The sequence below is a fragment of the Tachysurus fulvidraco genome, chromosome 2, assembly GCF_022655615.1.
Source record: "Tachysurus fulvidraco isolate hzauxx_2018 chromosome 2, HZAU_PFXX_2.0, whole genome shotgun sequence".
Lineage (NCBI taxonomy): Eukaryota > Metazoa > Chordata > Actinopteri > Siluriformes > Bagridae > Tachysurus > Tachysurus fulvidraco.
This window is the reverse complement of record NC_062519.1, coordinates 6,477,142-6,483,997: the sequence shown is the minus strand read 5'-3', so window position 1 is coordinate 6,483,997 and position 6,856 is coordinate 6,477,142.

The window sequence follows — 6,856 nt, the reverse complement described above, 5'->3', positions numbered from 1 at the left end:
GGTCAAGATCCCATGCTCTCATCTCTGGAGTTTTAATTCCCAGGCAGAGCGCTAACTCAGCCATTGAAGAGCTGACTCCCAGTGCTGGTCCCAAGCCCAAATAAAAATGGGAGGGTTGCATCAGGAAGGGCACTCAACGTAAAACCTGTGCCAAATCAAATATGCGGACCAAATAATCCACTGTGGCGACCCTGCAGGTACCATTTAATACTATCTTGATTTGAAAATATATAAGGTATAACTTTTAATGCTGATTTCTGCTCTTTCTGCTCCTGCATGCTCAACATACAGTACGGCCATGAATAAATACATTTTAAATCTTTGAAAGTCTTTGGATTGTGTAATTCATTATATCAGAATGTAAAAATGTTGAAAATCATTATTAATTAATATTATAATTAATAAAAAAACAGTAATTAACTTTTATTAATAGTATAGTGCATATATATATATATATATATATATATATATATATATATATTTATATATATATATATATATACTGTATGTAGCACATAGAAAAAAATAGGCTTTGACTACAACCTTGATTAGAGATGCAAAAACACAAACATTAAAAATGCATGACCTTCTCAACTCAAGCTGCACACACTGACTTGGAGCTTTCTGTTGCTCAATAAATGAAAGGAAGGAAGTTTGCATCATTTCGTTGTAATGCGATTTTAAAAGCAAATAGGCTAATCACTGAACTTGCAGGGCTTATCCATAAAAAATAGAATCTATAATTTAAAAAGAGAAATGATGATTAAAAAATTAATAAAAAAAACACACAAAAAGTGTTGAAATGAAAGGATCCCAATGCTGAGGATCTGGCGGAAAGAAAAAAAAGGTACACAAATCTGTAATGTGTGTTGATAAGATCAGTGATTATCAGTGCTAATTCTACAGTGCCTGTGAGATTATTGAACAACTTGAGCAATCCAGAAGGTCAAACTAAATGCATAGTGTACTGTTATTGATTACTAAACTTCTATCTCATTGATTGCTTTTTGAGAGCTGCTAACATACAGTGAACAAATAGCAAAAAAAAAAAAAAAGCCTAAAGTAACATTATTTACACTCATCGATATACTATTGCAAATAAAAGTCTTGCAAATGAAAAAAAATAAATCATACTTCTTCCTTATTTTGTTTACAATGATAAGGGTGACCTCTGTGTCCTGAATCTAATAAAAGTTGGACAGCTGGAAGCAAGTTCCTACAGTGCAAGTCTTGTGTTTGTATTCTTACATAACTCTGTGTGTGTGTGTGTGTGTGTGTGTGTGTGTGTGTGTGTGTGTGTGTGTGTGTGTGTGTGTGTGTGTGTGTGTGTGTGTGTGTGTGTGTGTGTGTGTGTGAGTCCTCCCACAGTGCAGAAATAATATCTACACTTAATTCCATATGGACTGCTGAAGATAGAACAGCTGAGCAGATGATCATGGGCTCTTGTAGTTATTCTGTCTGTTAGAGTTTTTGAGTCAATAATGCAGCTACAATATTATATAGCTCGCAGTTAAATATATATATTTCTATATTAATGTGCAAGACAAAGGACACATTGACTAAGAGAAAGGCCACTGCCTCTCTCTCTCTCTCTCTCTCTCTCTCTCTCTCTCTCTCTCTCTCTGTATATATATATATATATATAGAGAGAGAGAGAGAGAGAGAGAGAGAGAGAGAGAGAGAGAGAGAGAGAGAGAGAGAGAGAGAGAGAGAGAGAGAGAGAGAGAGAGAGAGAGATATTTAATACAGGGATTGATTGAAGTATTCACACATTAAGGCAAAGATAATTAAATAATCAATGTTAGTAATAATTAACGCATATTACTAATTAATGGCAGATATAGTGTGCTGTAAATAGGAACGATTGTTTTTTTTTTTTAAGTTATTTATCTGATGCATACATATAGGTTATTTTGAAAGACACTTTGTTTACCTGTGTGTATAAAAAATTACATACATACTTAAAATATCTTATCAGTGAGAACCAAATAGCGGCTCAAACAGCTTCATTTTCTTTGTGCTTTAACGTCATTCTTCAACTTGACAGCAGATCTTCTTTATTCCCAATCTGGACACTTATAAACTATGCAGTCTCTTGAGCAGAATCCCAAGGAGCTTGCAATGCCATTGCTTTTTCGCCCATTTCCATCATTATTAATACCTTAAGTGCAAAAACAAATAGGATTTGAAGCCCCGTGAACATGAAGGCTCTTGGGGACATTGCTTTGTCCTTTTAAATTAAACACACTTCAGTGGATTTCTTCCAACGTGTAACAGTGCTGAGCTGCATGTCGTATACCTCCCGTCTCATGAATCAATGTTTAGTAATCCAAATCAACCATAGCAGTGTTAGCGCAGTGGCTAGCATTCTGTACTCATTGACCGGAAGCTTCTGATTTCAAATCCCAGAGATGTGTAGATTGTAGATTGTAAATTATCCGTGTCTGTTGAATATTTCCCAAAAACAGTACAACCTGAGTTTTTTTTTCCACTTATACCACAGCAGTTGTTCAAATGTTTTTATTAAACGATAGATTTATTAAATCATTTTTTGTCTTTTTATAGTTACATTAAAAAATCCTGTTATTGTATATGTTATAGCAGCTTTAACAGACAGTCCCTCACTGTCCTTTCTTTTTTTCTCTCACTTTACATTTGAAGATAATACAAAAAAGTCACAGCTGATAAAAAGGTTATCTTGTCTATTACATTTTTGCAGATTTCATCAGAACTTCCAAAAAACTCTGAGCATCTGTCCATTCTTCGTTTGTTCAACCTCTTTTACTCTCAGGACCTTATTTGGAGTAGAAGCACTTACACCGCCTCATGGCTGTGTTCTGAAATCTGATTGGTTAGAAAGTGTGCATTGTTTTTGTATAGCAGCACGGCTCGCGGAACAGTAGGGTTATATTAATTCACTCGTTTTAATTTGTTATCGTTTTTATAGAGTCAGCTTGTACATGGGATTTGTATGTAATTGATTTTTTGTTTAAATGTGTATTAAAATTTATGGAAGGAATCTTGATCTTTGTAACACATGTGATGATTTGTAGTTTTCCACCAGCAGGAAGAGTCCTGAAGGATTATATGCTTTCTGGTTTTCCAATAAAATGATAAGCAGGGAGAGAGAGAGAGAGAGAGAGAGAGAGAGAGAGAGAGAGAGAGAGAGAGAGAGAGAGAGAGAGAGAGAGAGAGAATGACTGTTAATTGCCGCTAATGTATAGAAACTAACTAGTCTCGCAGACATTCTACAACGTTAAATCTTAACTATAAATTGTATAAACATGCCATTTGTTATAGAATAACACATCTAGTTTATGCTCATATACAAAAAATAACTTAGTTTGGAATGTTAAAGGCACTCTGCTGCACGTTGTGCCATATCACACCACCCCATCCCGGAGTATTTTCACAGGATGTTGTAGCCTAGTGTTTAGGGTTTTTGACTATTGACTGATTGGAAGGTTGCAAGTTTGAATTGCCCCTGAGCAAAGCCCTTAACCCTCAATTTCTTAGTTGTATAAAATGTTAGTTGCTCTGCATAAGGATGTATGCCAAATGCTGTAAACATAACCGCACGATTTGTTAGGTGTTGTTCTTTCTTTTAATCCACTAGTCAGGTTTACAGTATCTGTCAGTCCTTATTTAAAAAAAAAAAACTTTGACACTTTTTCATTGTAACTTTGAACAAATGTTTTAAACTCATGGTATCTTAAGTATGTAAAGTAGTGAACCAGCATTAATGTATTCAATGTTAGAGATTTAAGCACTTATGTACGTCGCTCTGGATAAGTTCGTCTGCCAAATGCTGTAAATGTAAATGTAAATGTATTTGCCCGTACTTCTGGTCAGTTGTGGGACGCTTACTTCTGCAGCACTTATATTACTGACAAATATTTACCTGCATATAAACTGCATTCGAATTGAATTGAAAGGGCTTGCCATATGAGTATAAAAGTATAAAATTGCTGAGTGGAAGATCACTGAATTATTGATCGCTGCTGCCCATTAGATTACATCAGCTAGGTTACAGAGAGCAAGCATGTTCCAAGTGACAGGTCCAATCAAAGTGAGTCTTGGCATACCATGTTTGATTTTTTCACCCGAGTTCTTTTTCATGACTTTTGCGCTTCAGGAATCAATCAACTGTTTACATTTTGAGATTATATTCTGTAACTAGGATCTTAGGCACAGGTGACGAAGGTTGACCTTATTAAAGCATATCCTTATTGATCTATCATCACCAGGGCTTTCTTTAAGATGGCCAGTTTCATACCCAGTAATATCGATCGCTAAGATAGGAGTCTTGGGAATCGACCTGCATGTTGGAGAGTGAGAGTGAGTGTTTTATCTGTAGAAACAGGGTTTCAGATACTTGAGTTGATTGACGTGTTTGTGTTGTATGGCACTTCTACACTAACCAATTTTACCACTTTTTGGGCTACGCTGATGTACTGCAGTTTCTTCATTTTCAGAGCGTAGATGATCGTGATTGTATCTTTCAGCCATAGATACAAAACTTTTTTTTATTTATTCATTATTTTAATATATAAACCTATTATAAATAATCACACTAAAACTGGGGATCTCAGATGGTGTCTCTTTCACAGATTTGGGTATTTATTTATTTATTTTATTTATAACATTTTTTTTTCAGAATTTGATTATTTAAAAAAATGAAGCTAAAGTTAATAAGGATATTGGACACAATTAACTTCACAATTATAAGTGATAGAATTTCAAGCCTTATATCATATAAAAGCCATGTTATGTGTGATGTACGTTTGTTTTGGAAGAATGCATAGTAGCTACTGCATTTACCCACTATTTCTTTATCATTAGTGCTTTGTTTATTTAAGTGTAAAAGTAACTACTATATATATTTTTGTAAAGTATATTTACTTGCATTATTAGTTATATATTATTAGATATATTTCTGCTATCCTGCCTCTGCCTTGTGTGTGTGGAGTTTGCATGTTCTCCCCGTGCCTCGGGGGTTTCCTCCGGGTACTCCGGTTTCCTCCACCGGTCCAAAGACATGCACGGTAGGTTGATTGGCATCTCTGGAAAATTGTCCGTAGTGTGTGATTGCGCGAGTGAATGAGAGTGTGTGTGTGCCCTGCGATGGGTTGGCACTCCATCCAGGTTGTATCCTGCCTCAATGCCCGATGACGCCTGAGATAGGCACAGGCTCCCTGTGACCCGAGAAGTTCGGATAAGCGGTAGAAAATTAATGAATGAATGAATAATAAGCTGCACTCTTCTAGAAATGTTTTCTACTAGACTTTGGATTGTGGAAGTGTGGATTTGTGATCAATCACAGGCTCCCCATGACTCAAGGTAGTTTGGATAAGCGGTAGAAAATGAATGAAGGAATGAAGGAATTAATGAATGAATGAATGAATGAATGAATGAATGAATGAATGAATATTTCTGCTATAAGAGGAAACCTAGCACTTTACACAGGAAGTGCAGTTACATTATATTACCTCCTGTGTACAAGTGAATACACCCAAATGTATATTTACAAATTTTTCTATAAATATTAAGCATTTTCATAAAATCTCTATGGGTTAATGGGGTACTAAAAAATGAACACATCAGCAAAATGATTCTGTGGCTGTTGCAGAAAATGTATAATTCTATACAAAAGTCATATTTTTCAGACCTGTACTGTCCCAGGAATATACATCATACTGAACATAAATCATATAAAACAGATCCGTTTTCTTGATTATTTTCTTTCTTTTATAAGACCTAGAGCATCAGATTGCATTCTATTGTAAGATTTAACTTTTGGGCTGAGCACTGCATACTAAATATCCTACAGTCAGTTTTGCTTTCTATGCATATGGTACATTTTATCAATATCATTAATAATCATAATGTTAGTGTCAGTGCTGAACTTGGATTGGTTTTGGACTTTTGGAATCAGTTGGTTTCAATTTTTTATTTTCATTATTTGATCGAATTGATTTTAAGTCGAGCAGAGGACGGCCACAAAAATGTTTGTGATCAAACTTTGGCTTTAATCATAAACCAGTGTTTATGCTTCTAATTGCTCCTGACAGTAACAGACAGACAGACAGACAGACAGACAGACAGACAGACAGACAGACAGACAGTTAAAACTCATATTAATGTGGTTTGAGAGAGTGCTTGTGTGACTGTATATGTAAAAACTGCAAAAATAAACACCAGACATTATTATAATAGCAATAACCAAAAAGATAGATAGATAGACAGACAGACAGACAGACAGACAGACAGACAGACAGACAGACAGACAGTTAAAACTCTTAAGTATGAAAAACTCAGAAACTATGCACTATTACAATATATAGACAGACAGACAGACAGACAGGAAGGCAGATAGATAGATAGATAGATAGATAGATAGATAGATAGATAGATAGATAGATAGATAGATAGATAGATAGATAGATAGATAGATAAAACTTTTGCACTATAGAAACTATGCACTATAAATAGACACAGACATACAGACAGACAGACAGACAGACAGACAGTCAGATAGACAGATAGATAGATAGATAGATAGATAGATAGATAGATAGATAGATAGATAGATAGATAGATAAAACTTTTGCACTATAGAAACTATGCACTATAAATAGACACAGACATACAGACAGACAGACAGACAGACAGACAGATAGATAGATAGATAGATAGATAGATAGATAGATAGATAGATAGATAGATAGATAGATAGATAGATAGATAGATAGATAGATAGATAGATAGATCAGTTGTCTGTGTTGTTTGAGAGAACTTGTATGACTGTTTATGTGGAAAACACACAGAAGCCCCAGTGTTTGAAGGGGAGGAGTGA